Raw genomic sequence first — 20,125 nt, 5'->3', positions numbered from 1 at the left:
TGACATCCCCAGAGAGACCCTTCCTCATCATCTATGGTGTGGAGGAGGCACCATCACCATCTCCTTCAAGTTACCTTCTAAGAAAGGAACATTTCCATTTCTGCTTTTGATGATATGGGAACCTAACTTCAAGAGGTTTGGTCTGTGACTCTCTGTCAGAAATACTGCATGCCTGAGAAAATGTATAAGCTCCCAGAGCAGGATTTAAACAGCACTTTTCTTCCGTGTTCAGTATGAATAAGCTCTGGTCATGAAGGCGGTGGCTGTTATATCCCACTCTCCCACACATTACACTGTAGAGGCCCAAACATTAGCTTAGCATCAAGTACAAAGGCCAATTAGGCACTGTGACCACTCAGCATCACAAGGTCCAGGTCATTCTGTAGATTTGGTCAACAGGGCACTATAACAGCAGCTATTCTGCTTTCCTGCATGTTTTGAAGACCTATTATGTGAAAGAAATGAATAACGTATGTACTATGAATATGTAAATTAAATGTTAAGTGGCAGAATTATATTGTGCCTTTAAGGCACAAAATAACTATGGGCCATAAACCGCTGTTGGCTCACACACAGATCTCCCACTGCTGTCAGTGGGAATCTCAAATGCAGACTGAGATCTGTATATGCCCCCAAGTGTCTTTATTCAAATAAAAAATCTAAATGACTGGTAGGGCTAGAGAAAAAAAAAAAAAAAGTCTGAACCAAATCCTACTGCCTTTAAAACTGGTGAATGAAAATCATATTTTGTGCCAATTTTACCCCATATTTCTTTTTTGATTTCATGAAAACACAGGCTAATTGTTTCCAGCTTCCCTTTCTCTCCCCCAGAAGCCATGCTCTGGCTGTGAAAGTGATGAAGAGTCTCCCTGAAAACAGCAAAATTCTACTTTGGGCCAAGTGTCTGATTTTGCCTACAGTGGAACTTTGCTTCTTATTCAGCACTACGAACAATGTTCATTGGCAGATTTGGCTACTTTTTAAATCAGATAAAGCCCAATAAATTTTATCAATTCTTAGTATTGTCGGGAAGAATTGTTTTACTCCGCAATGAAGGAAAAAAAGAAAGGAAAAAAAAAAGAAAAAAAATCAAAACAAAACAAAAAGTACCAAAAACTGTAGCAGATATATCTCCTATTAAAGTCAGTTTTGCATGTTTCACAGTTAAGAATTTTACTCTCATCAAGGGCAGCTTTCTCTTTCATGCAATGGAAATTAAGCAATTTGCCAGCTAGTACTGCCACCTAGAAAAGTGAACGATTTCTACCAGGATAAAACCCTCTACAATGTAGACTTGGGGACTATGAGCCAATCAATTAGACCTTAGTGGGGAATTACTGAGATAGTAATAAGTATTTGCTTTCTGTAAGAAAGTCTTTAAAAGTAGATGTGATCCAGAAAATGTAAGCCAACAGCAAACTAATTACTCTGTGTGTGTATGTGTGTCTAAGTAAAATGTGGATAAACCTAAAGCTAATGGGTATTTAAGAAACTCCAACTCTGTGTTGCCAAGACAAATCCACCCTATTCTTCAATAGCAGGTCAAGGATTAATTCTGGGAATTCAAAATCTCTCTCAGCTAAATGACTTGAGTCAATAGGAGTGAATGTAGAAACAAGTTAAGTACTGACCACAGCATGCTCAGTAAGTAGTAAGAATTCGGTCTACTAAATTCTAGCTTTAATTTATACAAGGTATTAGGAAATTTGCTGTGAGCCTAATCAATGTGATCCATAATAGCAAAAACTACACATGAAAACACATCATTATATTACCTTCAAAATATTGTTCCTTTGTTTATATTAGTGTAGTGGGTTTTGTCTATCCTACATCTGTCACTTTGAGGAGGAAGGATATAATTCCATCAAAGAAATAATATTTGAGTAAGAAAAATTTTTCAAAAACACACAAAAAATACAAAAGCCTAACTTATTCTATTAACTGCTGAAATTACTTCCAGAATATTTATATATATATATATATATATATATGTGTTTTGTCTTTTTTTTCTTCACGTCTAAAATGCATACACAGAAAGAATGATCTAGTGTTAGAAACATCTGGTCAGCCAGCAGTCATGTCAAATACTCTGACAGTGATGGAAAAGCTTATATTGAAAGCTAGGCCCATATTATAGATTTATGAAACATGGAAATTTATAATCCATATTTTGAACCTGAAAATAAGTTCCGTTTCCAGCAGTTTCAGTTTGGACTTATTCTTACCCCCTTATTTTGTGCACGTCACTGAAGAGATAAAAAGGTAACAACATTCTTCCACCCCTATTTCTACAGTTAACTTCAGAGACCTGAAAACCTAGGGTGTTATCTTTTATCCCAGGATCAATTTTTGCCTTTCAATTTAGGAGTTAGAGACTGCTTCAGAAGGCAGAGAATTTGAAGGAAAAGCCTGTTCTTCCTTGCAACAATTGAAGAAGTACTGCATAAAACAGGCAAACAAAAGCCTGAATGGAACAAGTCATAATTTAAAATTTATATTTATGAAAGTCGTACTATGGAGGCAATCACATCCATTTATCAACTTACAGTTAGTCCCACGTTAGAAAAAAAAAAACTTCTAAGAAACGTACTACTAGCATGCTATCTTTAAAAGATAGCTACTAGCATGAAGCAACATGGATTGAAATAATTGTTAGAAAATATATTTGTTCCTCAAAGTGCCATATAAATGACTATTAAGGACAATAAGTACTGAGATATGAGAAGTAAAGTGTGATCTTTGGTCAAAATTGTCGAAAATAGGACAGACTTCAATTAAGATAGCACTAATTAAGATGAAAGTAAGAGGTAATAAAATGTACCTCAAATAATGTTAATGCATTCTTCTTACTAAAAAATAATTTTAAATTTGTTAGAAGATAACTTCCCCAGACCCTGACTCCCTCTCCCCATGGCATCAGAAGCCCATAGAAAACACTCTCAAAATGTTGACACAGCACCTTGATAAGATAAAAACTGGACAAGATATTTCTAAAGCACACACAAAAAGACAGTAAGAAGGTGAACTGTATGCACACACATTTTAATGGTATTAGCCAGCAACAATGTTAGAATTTTTCTTGCCAAGCTCTACCAAGGAGCATGTTATTCTGTAATACTAAAGTAAGCAGATTGTTTCATTTTCTTTTCAGCATTTGATTTTAAGCACTGGCATAGAAACAGGATAATGGACAAGACAGATCACTAGCGTGATACTGTACAGCAATTCCAACCTTCCCAAGATATATTGAAAGGATCTGTTAGTTCTTCACTGAAACAATAAAAGTGTAATTTGTTTATCAGACTTCATACTACTGTTTCCGATTAACAATTAACGCATACAAGAGAAATGAGACAACACTACACACAGGAAAGCTGTTTCTGATACCAGTTTCGCATCTTGGTATCTTTCATTTCTAAAAGGTAGAGAGAAATATGATAATCATTCGGAATTGAGGATATATTATTTTAGGACCAGAAACTTTTTAAAAGAAATAAAAATGCTTAAATTTAATTTATATAGGAAGAGGCTTAACTGAGAGTTTTCCCCAATAGGAATTAATGTTGTTGTCAGGATTTATCACTGAGGTGACAGGCACATTGGCACATCCATCAAACTAGGTCAGTATATTGCAACACGGCATCAACTGCATTAAATCTGCAGAGTTCCCAAAATTTTAAACACATGAACATCATGCAAGTGTTGTACCACATTGCATTGTACTTTGTGACATACATTGTCATTACATTGTACTGTATTGTATTACACACAGCATCTTTCAGCCTTGATGAAAAACACTAAAAATCATTTAAGGATCCTTAACAAAGTTCAGTCTTTGCACATTGCCAACCTTTTACAGTGAAGTTGAGTTGAACACCAGCAGAAAATTATTACCCTGGATGGCAGGTGGGAGAAAGAGAAAAGAATGGAAAATGAAGTGGCCATCTAACTTTTCTATGCCTATACGCATCTACTATTAATGGAAAAATAAAATAAAATTGCATCAAAAAAGTGAACATAAAAATAGTTCAAACTTTTCAGCTTTTCCTGTGAGGGTCTTCATGAATATAAATCCGTCTATTACCTCCCGCAGACAAGGCTCTTAAAATGCTGAAGTCAACAAAGCAAAATATGTTTAAATTCTTTATATATATATTAATTTTCATATCTGAGACTCCTAGAACACCGTGAAATGTTACATGTCCAGTGATTTCATGAGCCCTGGACATGCCTCCAAGTATTTACATTTCACAGAAAGTCCTCTCTGAGTACAAGGATAATTTGAAGTGTCTATCAAAGGAAGATAAAACATATTGACTGCTTTTCATTGATACTTGTTGCTTCACATAAACCCTTCTTTTCTTGAGACTCTTTGTACTAGTCCAACTACATTTCTTACTTCCACACTTTTTCCAGAAAATAAAATAATATAAAAAAGAATAAAACAAAACAAGAAAAGAAAGACAGAAGATGCCTCTGACAAAAGATGCCTCTGAAAGACAAAAGATGCAAATAGGTTGCAATAACTACTTTGGCCATAGGAAATCTAATTTATGCAAAACGACATGTTGTTTGAAAGTCCTTATATTTTTCATGACTTAACCATGTCTTCAATTAGAATAGTATTTATAAACAGAAACAAAACAATCATGCTAAAAGCATGAAAGAGTTCCAAGTACAAACCACTGGAACCATCAAAAGTAAACAAGTAAGACAGAATCGCAAGTGACCTACCAGTTCACCTACAAGAGCAAATTAATTACCGCTTGGCATAAGTATCATTTTTATGTACATAGTCTGGATTGTAATGAGGTCTTTACTATGCAACCGTATTTCATGTAATTGTCATCTTAAGTAAACATGTTTTAATTACTGTCACTTTTTTCATTATTCATTCTCAAGCCTACAATACCTGTCAGGATTTAATGGATTGTCATCTCCTGCTACTTTCCTGTGGCAACATATGTCCCCATTTATTTCACCAGCAAACTAATTAAAATATCTAGAATATACAATGAATTCAGGGTGATTTTGATGGTGATGGTGTCATAGTTGTCCATCCTAACAAGTCTTCAGAGCTTTTTATCTGCTTCTCTGAACACTTTCACAGTGCTTTTTAACTGGAAATATGGTGCTGTGTGACTGTTGTTGATAAAGTGACATTTGCCACAAGCACTGTCACTTTGAAGAATATTCAACAAAAAGAAAATCAATATAATTGCAAGTTATCAAATTTAAATTTTCACTCAATTACATGATATAGAGCATCACATTGAAAATAATTTCAATTTACCTGGAGCAGGGAAGTAAATATACATTCTAGAAAAATAAATAAATAAATACTGCCTTCCTTTATTTCATATCTAATTCTTAATATCCTTAAAAGTAATGTAAACAAATAACTTCTTCAGCTAATTATAATGCAAGCCATTTACTTACATGTTGAGACATTTTAATTTTATTGGTTTTCATCTTCAGCGTTGGTCTACTGAGAACCTGAAGGCCAGTTCATTCTGCCACTTGAGGATGCTCCTATAGTGTTCACTGCTTGTATTACAAATGAGGTGTCTCAAATGTTAGACTAGCATATTCTTACCAAATGCTTGTTGGATCTACTTGGTCCAACCATTCTTCATCAAAAGTCAATTCCTTACAGATACTTTTCTGGAGCTCTGAAGCAACTGGGGACTGGTATTCAGTCTTGTGCCAGACCTCAAGGCTTTGTATAAACAGAGAAATAATTCCTAAGAAAGCAGCTTCAGAACATATGTAAAACGCATGTTAAAACAAACTGTAAAAGGAAGAGTAGCAGGAGTGAGAGAAGGAAAAGAGGAAAAAGATGCAGCAGCCTGGATTATGTGTACTTTAACTCCACTGCCTATAGTGTCTTTACATAGAAGGTGATACCAGATAGCACTAATGGCTCTGGGAGCAGGATGTATTTCAAAGATAGTCATGTGTACAGTGAATCACATTTGACTCATTTCCAGTATTTCTGTTCTGAAGGGAGACAGTAAAATGGCTATGCCTGCAAAAAATAAATGCACGTGCTTTATAGGTAGAAACTCTGACCAGCACTATGAAGTGAAAGATTAAATTAATCCTTTTAATCACATAAAAACTCAGTGACTTGTTCCTGTAAGCCACATACAGCTTTCATTTCCTTAATCTGACATATAGAGAACTGTCTACTTGAAAGCCAAGTTTTGAAATTAGCATCTGTCTGTTTTTACCTATCAAACACAATCACACTGGGTATGGCTGAAACTTTTATTGCTCTCCTGACAGACACCTGGAGCCAGTGCTGTCATTGCTCCTTTTTGTAAGCTGCAAGAAAGTGAATGAGACGGGCAGTTCTTCAAAGAAATGTTTAACAAAAAGCAGACTGAAGCCTTTTACAAGGATGTCACCTTTTGCAATTCAAAAAGGTTCTTTTTGTTTGACTTTCTAGCACTGTCATATTTAGCCATTTGCCTTCTCTCTTCTCAGGCAGTTTTTCCCTCTGATGAACCTACATTGTGAAGGAGACTAAGATAATCACCAAAAAGCAGACAGAGGAATTCAGGTCGGACTGTGAAGGAGAGGTATGGAAAAGACTGTGATTCAAGCAGAGCCCTGCACAAGCATTAACAGGTCCTGGAGCAGGAGCAGAAACCCTGCTGTACTTCGGAGGAGTGCACATGAGCTTCTCCTTCAGTTCCAGGGTCACTGGGGCAGGCTGTGGCATTGGTCAAGGCTCCCACTTCACCTTTTGCTCTTTGTGGGACAAGAACTAGCCAAGAATGACTCTGAGCAAGTCGTGTGTGAGTAGAGAAAGCTCTTAAAATATTCCTCTTTGTCCTTCTGACCCTATAGAAACTGGACTCTGTTCATTCTTGATAAAAGCACGCTGATACCACTTCTTGGCTAGTGGGCAGCTATATGAGCTGGGGAGTTAATACTAATTCTGCTCCTGTTTGGATGCCCTTCCTCTGTGTCAAATATATTACACTGACTGCTGTGGTGATACTGCAAACATGCCTGTAGCACCTCAGAACCCTTTAAAAGGGTTCATTCAAGCCTCTATTAGCTGATGCATTTGAGAGCTACTGCCAGAAATGTCCCAGCACAAGGAGGTTCATGATGCCTTAGTAAAATATCAGCACACTACCAAATAAATAGAAAAATAGACATTAATATTTTGAAGCTGCCCAGAAGGAAGAATACTTGATTCCTAACTATAGCCTCTTTCTAATTATTGCTGCCTCTCCAGGTGATATTTGCTTTTCTTCATCAGAAAGCAAAAGTAGTTGCTGGAGCCATGGTGAATTATTTCTTTCATATCCTTGGAAACATATTTTACAGCCTTAATTAAAAGAGATTTCTGAAAGAAAAGCAAAATACTCTTAATGGAAGAAGGACATTCTGGCTATCAATAGCAAGGAAAAGAGAACACATTTGCTCACTTCCATCAATATTTTATAAGCCAGGAAAGTCCTTCACTCCATATCTCACCTCCCAAAGCTTTGTTTTGGTCTATTCTGCACTATTTCGTTTCCAGCAAAGATCAGGGGCTACAATGGGCCAGATTACTCTTCTAACAATTTTATTTCTCCTCTGTACCTACATTTAATATGAGGCATTATTTAGAGAGAAGAAGAAAAAAATATCAAGAAAATGGCCCTAGGATCCAGAACAGTATCAAATCTCCTTCAGGAGACCAAGAACGTGCTTATGATTGCATGTCATACACTAATTTCAAAAACTCTAACAAGTCCTTTGGGAAGCCTCCAAGCAGAGGAGGCAGAAGCAAGGTATAGAATGGTGCAAGTTACACATCACTGGATAAGTCAACAAAGTGGCATTCAAAAATATTCATATCTGGGTGAGAAGGGAGGTAAGAAATCATTATGAATACAGTGCCAATAAAGCAAGAAAGCTGACAATTAGAAGTAATTAGGAGGAAAAGCTGACAATTAGAAGCAATTACTCAAACAAGGCTCATGGATCAGCCATGTATCAAACAAAAGAAGCAACTAGACAGCCTGTAGTCTGTGATCTTTGTCAGGCAAAGGTTTTAAGAGAGAGAACCAATTCCTTCAAGTGTAAAATTAATTGATCCTAGCTCAGCCAAGAGAACTGTCCAGCATTTCATTGTTCTGAGAGTACACTGTCTTCTCCTTTAAAATTGCAATTTCCAAAGATCTTTTATTTTGATTAGTAAAAAAAACTTTGAACAAACACTTAGGAAAACTGTATGAGACTTAATTTTATTCTACTATTCAAATGATACAGCTCAGAATTAGAACAAAGTTACATTTCTTCCATTGCCTAATGGAAGAACTTTCCAGCATCAAAGATCATCTGTTCACTTAGTACGTGGACAAAATACACCTGTGAAAAAAAGCGATTTGCAGAGAAATAGGGTAGGGACGTTACATCGTCATCAACGTTTTGCTTAATCTGAGAAACGCAGTCATCACCCTCTCCTCCATCCTTCCATTTCAATCTGAAACGTACTTGCCTCAAAAAATTAGTAAGCAACCTCTTCAAGATAACTACCTCCAGTGAAGCAAGTCTATCAAATCTTGCTTTTTATTTTTTTCTAACATATTTAGAGACTTAGCTTCCACTCAGTATTCTCCTTCAAAGCAAATCCACACATACCTCCCAATATCTTACCATATATCCATAAGATCTCATTAGAAACTTATTTCTATTTTTTTCCTACATTTGACTGAATTTCTGCTGAAAACTGAATAAAGGACAAATACAATGAGCCACCTCGTGAGGAACTCACAGTAATGGAAAAATGCAGCTGGTCCTCTTAATGCCAAGATACAAATCCAAGGATGATGATAATGATGATTATTATTATTCAAACAAACAAGAAAATGTAGCCACTGGACAGTAGGAATAGGGTTTCCTGAAACCCATTCCAATTGCTACAATTAAATGTGGTATATAAACCACAAACACAGATTTAGTTACATTATCATTATACTTCACAGACATTAAGAAACTTAACCTTAAAAACATTTAGAAGAAATTATTCCTTTGCATAATCAAGATTGGCGAGGTTAGACAATTTCTGCTGTGAATGTGCTTTCTTTAAAAATGTATCACAGGTGGAATCCTTTGCAGTTTTTTTTTTCCTTTTTTTTTTTTCTCTACCAAGTGCTTTGAAGGATATTGCCAGAAAGGAAAACACACACACTTGTGTAATGCTGTACAAATTTCTCAATGTGGAAATTGTATGTCTTGAATTTTCGCAACAGGGTGTATCCTCCCCAGTAATCAACGGTGAGACAGTAGTCATGCAGTGTTCACATCTCTACCTGAAACCAATATTTTAGCTCATGTGGAGCTGTCCCTCCATTATCATTCACCTGAATGTAATTTTTTAACAATTTACCTGAAACTACTATGTTCACCTTATCGTTCCTCTGAGTCATTCATTCTGCCTCCTAATGCATGTAAAGCATAGAAATGCAGCCTCATGAAAACACAATTGTTTTATTCTAAAGCTGAAGTATTGACAAACAGAGAAGAAAAGGTTAATCCTCTCTTCTCCAGACCTGTACACAAGTAGGAACAGTGGTCCAAACACTTTTCCTGATCTTTACATGTACAGAAAGTGACAGTATTACAGAAAAAGAGCTTTTATGTCAAGTGGAAAATTTTTCAAACAACATGTAATTAGGTTGTAGAATACACCTCTACTGAACAGCATACAGGATAAGTGCATATATGGATTCAAAGAGAAATTAAACAAGATTCATGAAGAGCAAGTAATCTGTGATTACTAACAATGATGTAGTTATTCACACACTCATGAAGTCTGTAAACCACTGGTTGTTCAAGATGGAATATACACTAAGGAGAAAACATCGCCCCCTTGACCTCTTGTAGCCACCCCAAGTATTGATCTCTTGTAGCCCACCCAAGAGCAACCACTACTGGGTACTACATTCTTACATTCTGTTTCAAGTATGCATGCATATTTTGAACCGCATCACTGCAGTTGACAAATAAATATATATCCCAAAAGACTTTTTAGTGTTTCCAGCAAAACACTGTACGAACTCAAATGAAAATATGACATGGGAGCACTTTAACTTTTGGCCTTGAGTGTTTCCTGCTGTAATTAAATATTTGAGGATAATTCCAAGAAAGGTGGGTGCAATTGTCCAAGTCCACAAGAACTGTATCCATAAACATAGCCAAGCCCACCAAATAAGTATTTCATGCTGAAAATATTTACTGTATGTCAGCAAAGCAACAGAGCTCTTAAGAAATGTGTTTGGGACAAATAGCTCTTCAGGCCACAGACTTCAGAACAGATTCTTGCTCTCTGCTATATTGCCTCAGCATTTCCAGTAAAGAAGATAAAACTAAAGAGATGTTAACTAGCATGTGCTGCAGAAAAACAACACTGCTTGTGCTTACTACAAATATGCTGAAACTACTGCAAACAGAGAGACTTGTTAATTCTAATTCAGAAACATCCTCCTTCCTTGTGGGGTTGCTCTCAGGAGCTAAGCATTATTGTAGCAAAGACAAAGCTTATTCCATTCTTTCCCCAGACATGCAATCAAACAGGGACTTTCTGAAACATATTATAGCTTGTCTCTCAGACATCTGGAGCCAGAGCTGCCACAGACTCTCAGATATTCAGAACAAAAGTGAAAAAGACAGTCAGCACTTCAAATAAATCAGTGGCATTTATTAGCCCCTATTGCTGATGTTTTGGGGAGGGAAGGAAGGAAAGAAGAAAGGAAGGGAAAGAAGAAAACAAGCAGAGGTTTTCAGCATTAAAGGTCTTATTTTCCTTGCTATTTAAAACTCCTTTTAGTTCTAGTCAGATCAATGGCATTTTCCAATAATTTGTCTGAGATAAAACTAGAGCTATAAAAGCTTCAGGATTTACCAAGGTCATCTGTTTCTGTTCTAAAAGCTAAATAAAACCGGAAAGAGAAATAGATCAATTTGAGCCCAACATAGTAGGATAAATACTTCCATTTCCACATACAGAAACGTTGTATGACTCCCAAATTTGCCTTGAAGAAGTTCAAAAGTCAAAAATTCTGCTTGCACAGATTTTAAGTTTATTTGTAAGAGTTCACACATTGCTCCATACTGTCACCTTAGAAGCACAACTGATATTCACACATCTTAGGAAACCTACTACAGCAGCTGCAACATGCTAGAAAGCGGATTTTCTCCATTTAAAACCAAAACATGAGTGTTTTATGAAGTCCATAAGGAGTTGGCCATCAAAGAGTACAAATACAAAATGGGGATTAAACTCAAATATTACTACTTTCTGGAGCCTATATTCTTTCCAGTATCATTGCATACAGTGCCATCTAAATTTAAAGAAACCGTATGTTTTCTGTATGAAATGATATGGAAAATATACACTGACTCTCGTTCCAAAAGCAATTTCAATATGCAGACACAGAAAGACAAAGACACATAATCCTCTGCCACTATCTGTTATTAAAGCACTCAGAGAACAACAGAAATCTGAAGTGCAACAAAAATGAAAAGCAAAAGAAAATGACATCGGTGACTAATCATTTAAGAATAGCTAAAGAATCACAGATCTTTTAATTGCTAAAACCTACTTTACTTAACAAAAGCACTTGTACAAATACATTGCTGTGGGGAAAAATAAAATAAAATGAAATATAAATTCAAAACCTTTTTAGTCATTTACCAGGAAGTGATTTATCTGTTGGAGCAAAGGTTAAAGTCTCAGAAGAGTAGCCAACTTAATTTTGAATGCGGGAAAGAAGTCTGCAGAGCCAGTAGTATATATGTACATAAAAATAACATCAAGAAAAATAGATCCCATGTTTTGACATCTATTCAAAAATTTTTTATTCAGACGAGAAACAAAATGCAAAAATTTTTGTTTTTCCTGACAGTTAAAGGTGGCCTGGGTCTTACTAGCGAAATGAAAGGAATGCATGGTTATCCAGAAGGTTTAAGATGGCAAAGAGTTATTCAGAACCATAATCTTCCCTGACCCTAAACAGGGCAATGCAGAAGAGAGGAACTAGGTGTCTAGATAAAATAGAAAAAAGGAGGGGGAAAAAAAATAAAAAATAACATCTAGCAGCTCTAGAAATTGTTACTTGCAATAATGACACAGGTTAATAACACACCTGTCATGAGATTACACGCAATTTCCCACAGGGTCCTGTAGTAGATCATGGCATTGAAAACTAGGATTTTTTAAATGAAATTTGGCAAGCGGTAAGTCCGTAATAACATCTAATCACTTTTCATAGTTTTGAGGGCAGGTGAGAAAAAAATCTCCAACATCCATCTTTGAGTTATGGCTACTTCGACTTATGGCTAGTTTGCATGTATATTAGGAACTTTCCCAAGGAATTTTACCATACCTTTTAATATAAATAATAGAAATGGTTCCCATTAGGAAAAATTATATGTCCTTAATAAAAATATATAGCAAGGTAACAGCCAAGTATCACGCGATATTGCAGCCTTTCAGAAGATAATAGTACACATCAGGTATCATGCAAACCTGCAATGCAAACTGGAAGGAAAGCAGCAAACTGTAGATTCGCTTGCTTTTTGGCTCTGCTGCTGCATCTCCATCACCCCCACTGGGAATGCCTTCTCACCACCACAGGTTACGAGCTGGTCTACATTCCTTCTCCAGGCTCTGCTTGCCTACAGTTTGCAATCTGTGTGATCCTCCTTCTGTTCCTCACAATTTCTGATTGTACCCAATTTTCTTCCTACTCTCACTGTACCTGTGAGATATCTTCATCTTTTTCATTCTGAATTCTCACATACTTATTCTGGGCTTTTTTTTTTTTTTTTCTATCCTCATTCATTTTTTTATATTATATAAATTAGTTTCTGAGTTCTGAGTTTTTCCTTGCTTTCTGGGAGATATCCTACATCTTCTAAGGTCAGTGGGAACTGGCTGCTGACTCCACTGGGTCAAAACTTTACTTTCTGTGTAAGGAAACATTGCGGAGGGTTGTCTAATCCCTGTGATCCCATCAGGGATCTGTGAACAATAGCTCAGAGTTTAAGCCCTATATAATTGAGGACACTAATCTTTCACACTAACCAAAGATACTTGCCAACCACCAACAGTCTTCTTCCAGGAATACTGGCTACACAGCTTGAATCATCCAGCTGCAATACGCATACTTATTCTTTGCATAATGCTAATTATTATTGGATAAACAAGTCCATCTTCTGCTAACAAATGAATAGCTGTAAATGCTTCCAGCATTTGATCACATAACCTCAACAATAAAACATCTTATAGAAGACCCCTAGAGCAAAATAGCCACAGGCACAACCTCACTTAATGGACAAAAAATAATATTTAAAAAAATACATAAAAGCCTTAGACTGTTAGAATTGTAGAACTGCAATATCCACAACATGATCCAGATTTAACTCCTGCTTGGAGCATCTCTGATTAAGCTAAGTATAAGAAATGAAATGAAAGTTTTTGTTAAGTTCTCCTTTTGGGCAGAGGTTGGAAATGATGCAAAGGCTACACCAACTACATCTGAAAGAAGTGCTATCAAAACATGAAACCATGGGAATTCATTCCCTATTCAGACAGCACACACATCTCATTCACGTGTATGGCAGCCCTTGTCAGTGCTTGTCCAGGAAGGACACTGGGGCTTCTTGTCTCTCTCAGGTCAGTCATGAGACAATTGTAAGGGCAGAGGCAGATATGACAGAGTATCAGGTCACACACACATGCAGACAGGCACCTTGGTCAGACACAGCATGCCAGGACCTATCCATATTGCACGTTTCTCTCAGAGCACACTCAGCAGCACTGGATCCCTCTCCTCTGTAAACTGATTGACCCAAGCGAGTCCCCAGAGGGTATTCTGACAAGCAATCCTGTTAGTCAGCACAAACCTGGCACCAAGCTCAGTTAGATCTATCTTTAAGAACTCACACCACCCATTTTGCTAACAGATTGTTGGGAAAACCATGCAGCATAACACTCAAGGTAACCAACTGAGTTTTATACAATGGTGAAAGTGCTGAAGCTGTTACTTGGTGACAATGAATTGTAAGGCCTGGATCTCTTAGGTAAAAACATTTAACATAGAACATATGAAATTACAAAGTTCTGATTGCAACGGGTCTTGGAAATTACATACTAAATGTAGCTTTACATACCATTTTCGCAAATGTATTCTATACAAGATTCTGGTTATGTGGTACTCAAAAAAAGGTAATGAAATACATTTTAAAGGCAAATGAATATTAACATGGACAAAATTCCATTCAACCAAAGGAAATCTATTAAATCTGAGACCTTCATAGAGTCTTCTAAGAAGAAGCTTCATAGAACATGTATTCATTAATAGCTTCCAATTTCGGAATTTTGGACTGATTCTGTATGTATTCTTGTTGCAAATGTCACCCTTCTTCGATGATCACAAGACTGATGAAAGCATCAGGAAAATGCACTGTTGGATCTCACCGTAAAGTATTCCAGGCTCCAACTGGCATTGGGTTCCCTAACCAGATTAGAGTGAGAGGCCAGTCACAGCAGATGCCCTGTCTCAGTTCATTACTCAACACCTGCTAAACTTGATTAACAGCCCCAGCTAATTATCTGTTAAGAGTAACTCATGCTGTAACAGATCCCAGAGGTCTGAGAAGTTGACTTCATTTACATGTTTGTCTCTTTTCACAAGGTCTCACTTTAGCATTACCAAAAATGCCTTCCAGGAAATAATAAACCCCCTTCAACTAAAATAACATTGGCACCCATTTGACCTACTTCATAGTTTCAGATGTACACCTGCATGGAATGCTTTACAACAGGACTTGAAATGCACAGAATACACACCTGCCCTGCAATTTCAAATCGTCTCCAAACAACATGCAATAAAGTATTGCCATGTGCACTTCAGTAGCTGAAACAGATGTCATGGCAGCCAAACAAACAAACAATAAATGTTCTAATTTCAATATCAAAATTCTGTGCTTGGGCAAGGACCATTTCCCCAGCAGAATCCAAAACAAGTGATATTTCTAGGTGCTGAATGCAGTAGAGATATCTATTATAAATTCTTCTGCTTAGCAAGGTAGAGTCTATCATTCTATTTAGACTAACGTTTTCTGCACCTGTTTTAGTACTTCCTTAAAACTAAAAATAATCCTATATTAGGCACTGCTACCAATGACTCCTACAATCCATGAATTAAGCAATTCAGTTTTTAGTAGTTTCAATATTTTGTAGGACACCAGTATATAACAAAAAAAAAAAAAAAGATGATTTCCATTCCACTGTCTAAGTAGGTTGGAGATTTGATCACATGATATTCACTACAGATTGCTTTGTAACTTTTGTTAGTCTGTTTGGTAGAAGCAAATCATGCTGTGGCAGTCATTTTAGTCCACTTTGCAGACGTGTAACAACACATGATACAGGAAGTTGTATCTTCCTCTTCTTCATTAAATATGTATTGCTTCCACGAAACAGTAAAAGTATAGAATATATTAGCAGTTTCCTTTCTCTCCTAAGCAGGACTCTCCTTTCTGTCCGAAGGCTAATTCCCTTTGTCCCGGGAACAGTGCCAGCATGCTCCTCTTGGCTGCTGTCACTTGCTCCTTACATGTTTCCCATCTTTTAAGCACCCAAGGTGACTGGGTGACTTTAGAGTAAGAGCATCAAGTCTTTTGCCTGGTATTGGTGTCCCCAGCACACAGACTGGTGTGCACCCTTGCTGTTTTGCAAACATCTCAATCCCAGGGCACCCCCTCAGCTGTGCACGTGCAGTTGTACAGTGAGATCCACTGATGTTATTTACATCATTCTACTATATTTTGTAAATGTTGAATGAGAGCACCTCAAAGGCATATGCCTCCTCACAGCATGCATAAATGCTTGTATCTATCAAACCGCAGAGTGATTTTGCTTAAAGTTTAGAACGAAAATCAAAAAAGGTATCTGGATACTCGATGTATACATGTAGATGCCTGATTTCATATGCAAGTCTACTGTGGCTGCATTTTAGGAAACAGGGGGTCACTATGCTCTAAAATCACTGGAGACAGACTAAGTATAAAGCTGCCTAACAGCAATGTGCATCTTTCTCTTTTTGGCAACTTAATGACACTCTTCAAATAAAACCCCTGCAAATAGATTAGATTATCTTGACCTGCTGCATCTCTTGCAACTTTTCCCTTATAACTGTACTAAACCTTACAGTGACTTGGCAGGAGTGCTATGTTTACTGCATTCTCTTTATTCAGTCCATCAGCACGGAAAACATTATTTTTTTAGTCATTTTATCATCTATACAGTTCACTAACTGAAAGTAGATATGGCAATTTTAGATCATACTCACAAAAGTGAAAAAAGCAGTAATTTTCAGAAGTTCCAATATTCCCCCATGCTGTTTAACAGTCGCTGTCTTTTAGAGAAACCAACACGCTGCAGTACTGATGTCACAGTAGCATGCTCTACAACTTTACCTCATATGGAAATGAGAGGTTTAAAACTACATTACTAATATCATTTAGGTTTAAATGGCCACAAAATCTCCAAAGAGAAGACACCTTAGCTCATCCTAATGAGGAATTAAATTTCTGCATGTATCTTCTCAATCTGTTGATGTGAATTTTAAGACAAGACAGGCAAAGTTTATTGAAAAAAAAAAATTACGAAATCCGGTACCAAGAAGCTACTTCAGTTTGTAATTAGATATTTATTCCAAGCAGCCAAAACATTTCCAAAGACTGAATTCAAAGAAAAGTCTCCAGCAAAACTAAAAGATGAAAGATACTGTGCAAAATATTATGGAGAAGAACAAACTTAGTAGATCAGGACATATATATAGTAAGTAGACCACAACTAAAGAGTGGAAAGAATGTTTTTGTCTCAAAATATATCTGTTGTTCTTTTTCCCTCAGCAATACCAGCTGATCTAATGAAAGACCTTACTTCTTCCTACCATTATATTGCTTATGATTATCCTAGTATTTCTTTAGTATCCTAAATGTCACATCCAATCACTTTTATCTGTTCTTACTCCTTTTATGTATTCCATCCCCCTGATGCTATTGGAATCGACCCAGCTACAATCAGGACTCTTCTGTTCTTCCTTTCTTTGTGCCTTGTGTGCAGTTTTCAAGGCATGAAATAACTGGTTAAGATGGTTTGTAGAAAGGGGAAAAAAAAACATAGCTATATGTAGAATTATTTTTTTGTATTAAAGAAAAAAATTATGATTTTCTGAAATTATATATATATATTGTTGTTGTTGTCTTTGGTTTTTGCTTTTTAAATACTGGCTAAGTTGATTGAGAATTGTTAAAGAACCAGGATTTTTTTCTATAATTGAAAACCATTGTTTCTTTAGCAGTAGATTTTTTTTTTTCTTTTCTGAAAGAACTGCATATGAAAGGACATAACACAGGAAACAAAATAAATGATACTACTATCAGAAAGCCACATATTTTTGTATTTATTGTAGATTTATTAAAAGCAGCCACTATTAAAGTCACTGAAATATTTTTCTCTTTTTCTTCAGACTATCATTTTCGGTTTATTTTTTTTTCCATAGCACCTTATATACAAATAAATTTACTGAAACTCTTTGAAATCAATTCTGTCCCTCACTGTCTGTAATTATCCTCTTACTTTATAAGCAACATCTTTACTTCAGTACATTTCTTATTTTCCCTTTCTTGTACCACATCAAGATGTAGAATGGTGATTTAATGTTTCAACCCAGATTTTGTCAAATATTATCTATCTCAATTATAGAATATTTGCTGCCCCTTCAGAAACTAAGCAATTTTTCTACTGCTTCCAGCCTGCAGTTAGAAAAGGATCATTTTATAGCCCCTCTGTAAATACAGATAACACACATGCATTTCACACCTACAGCAAGATTTTCCTGACAGAGTATGATACTCCAAGACATGTGTTTATTTCAGAAATATCGGATCATAGATACATAAAAGAATGCAACTTCAACCTCTAGAAGCAGGAGTGTAATTATCATGTCACCATTCTAAATGTCACCTTTTATTTTACCTCCTACGACCAGGTTCACTTTCAAAATGCATGTGTTAGCTACTTTGACAAAGACATTATCACATTCATTATCTTCTTTCCTTCATTTGTTTCTTTAAAACTAAACAAATAAATATTAAAAAAAAAAAAAAAGTTGCCAGACATTCAGTTATTATCCTTGCTTCTGAATCATGGCAAACACTTCTATTACCCTCATGTTTATGGAAACATCTATTGTTGCACAGCACACATATCTCTATAAATGCAGAGGTGTGAAATAGTCTATATTAGTGAAAATCAAAAGAGCTCTTTCTGCTCATTAGAACATCTCCGTGAAAATAAATAAATAAATAAATAAATAAATAAATAAGGCAGAGACCAATTTTATGGTCAATCTCCTACCTGAATCCATAGCAAAAACGAGTGAGATTTGGTCACAGCATAAAAGTTGTCTTGTAACCCTCGAGTTTACCTTACCAATTTACATGAGATGGAGATATTTTGATTTTTTTTTTTAAAAAAGAGAGAAAGGGAGAGAAATTTATCTCCCGCCAAATGAAAAATGTTTTAAATTTGCTTTTGATTAGGGAACACAAGAAGTTTCTGCACTTATAGATGTGACACAACAAAGGGAATATAGGAAACTGGAGTAAAGATGTTGCTTTCAAAAAAATGATAAAGACCATGATGATTTAGTTGGAGGACAGAACTAGCAGAATGAAAAAAAACAGTTCATTAGTAAATGCATATATTCATAAAGCAGGATGACAATAGAAAAAAAAAGTTATATATATATACATTTTAACTGACAAGGATGGTCTGAAAAATAATTTAATCATAGAATGATTAAAATTTATTTATTTATTTTCCCCTCCAGAAAAAGAGCTCTCGTTTCCTTTCACAACTTTGAAAATAATCATTTACGGAGTATCAGATCTATCACTTTGGCAGGAAAAGGAACACCAACAGTTGTTCAGAGCACAGTTCATCTAACATCTCAGCTTTGCAATGGGATGGGAACCCTGAAGTTCTAGGGTAACATATTGGAGAGACTGATTCAGCCTTACAGGAAATAGAACAAAGAAAAAGTGGAAGAAAAATAAGAATAAAATGGGCTGCAAGCAACACTGTAGGGAAAGAAATGGAAACCGAATGGATTATACAGTTAGACGAATCACAGACAGAACAAAGGTGGCAGAACTGCATATGAAGATAAAAGAAAAGAGAAAACAAGTAACTAAGGTATGAAATAAGGTAAGAAACACAAAATCTGATTACCCCATTGCAGTTATCTCCAAAATAGGACCAAAATAATCAACTAATGCATATAATCCAGCCTGCTCACTTAAAACTTTTAGCACTTTTTGAAGATGTACCTGCTCATCTTAACAGCATCTTCATTTTTCAGTTGCAATTTATACTACACAAGCAACAAGAGAGAAATCAAGCTGAAAAATACAAAATGTTCTTTTTGCCCACAAGCATCCATAGGACATGAAAACAAGTAATTTATAGCTACTCCTAACCTCTGAGAGTACTCTTAATCAATGGCATTTCTGCAAAAGTGTAATGATTAGAAATATCACCACTTATCACTTGTTTTCTGTATGGAGAAACTGCTTGTGCAGACAGAGGCATTTTTGTTTAATTTTGATTCTATCACTTCCATTGAAGTTCAGGATGCATCAGCTTGAATGTGGCTTCTTGCCAGGCCCACAAGAGATTGACACATAAACCACAAACACCTTCTGCTACTTAACACCAAGCTTAACATACAGAATATAAAAATGTGTCCAAAAGAATTGAAAACCCTTTCCTTACATTTTGATGGATGTTAGGGTAAGACTGGTAGGTTAAACAATTTCAGGAAAACTGCACTCATACTTAACATTCTGCATAGCTCCAGAGATCATCTCCAGTACATCCAGTCTTGCTTTGAAAAACTTTCTGCTTGAGACCAGCTCTTTTCTTTCACAACTAAAGTGTCAGATGACATAAATACTTCAAGGTTAATGGAAGCACAATTATTTATACCTGCTGGGACTCTGGATACTGATTTTACTAAAAATACTTTCTTAAATTGTGCAA

At 36.0% G+C, this 20,125-nt stretch overlaps 1 protein-coding gene across 12 annotated transcripts in view; it reads right to left on the bottom strand.

The window, feature by feature from the left end:
- Positions 1-20,125, bottom strand: part of FHIT (fragile histidine triad diadenosine triphosphatase) — a 531,998-nt gene that overhangs the window by 336,183 nt on the left and 175,690 nt on the right. The gene's annotated exons all lie outside the window — the stretch shown is intronic.

Source organism: Anser brachyrhynchus (genome assembly GCF_964034855.1).
Source record: "Anser brachyrhynchus genome assembly, chromosome: 10".
Lineage (NCBI taxonomy): Eukaryota > Metazoa > Chordata > Aves > Anseriformes > Anatidae > Anser > Anser brachyrhynchus.
This window is presented reverse-complemented; position numbering and strand designations above follow the sequence as displayed.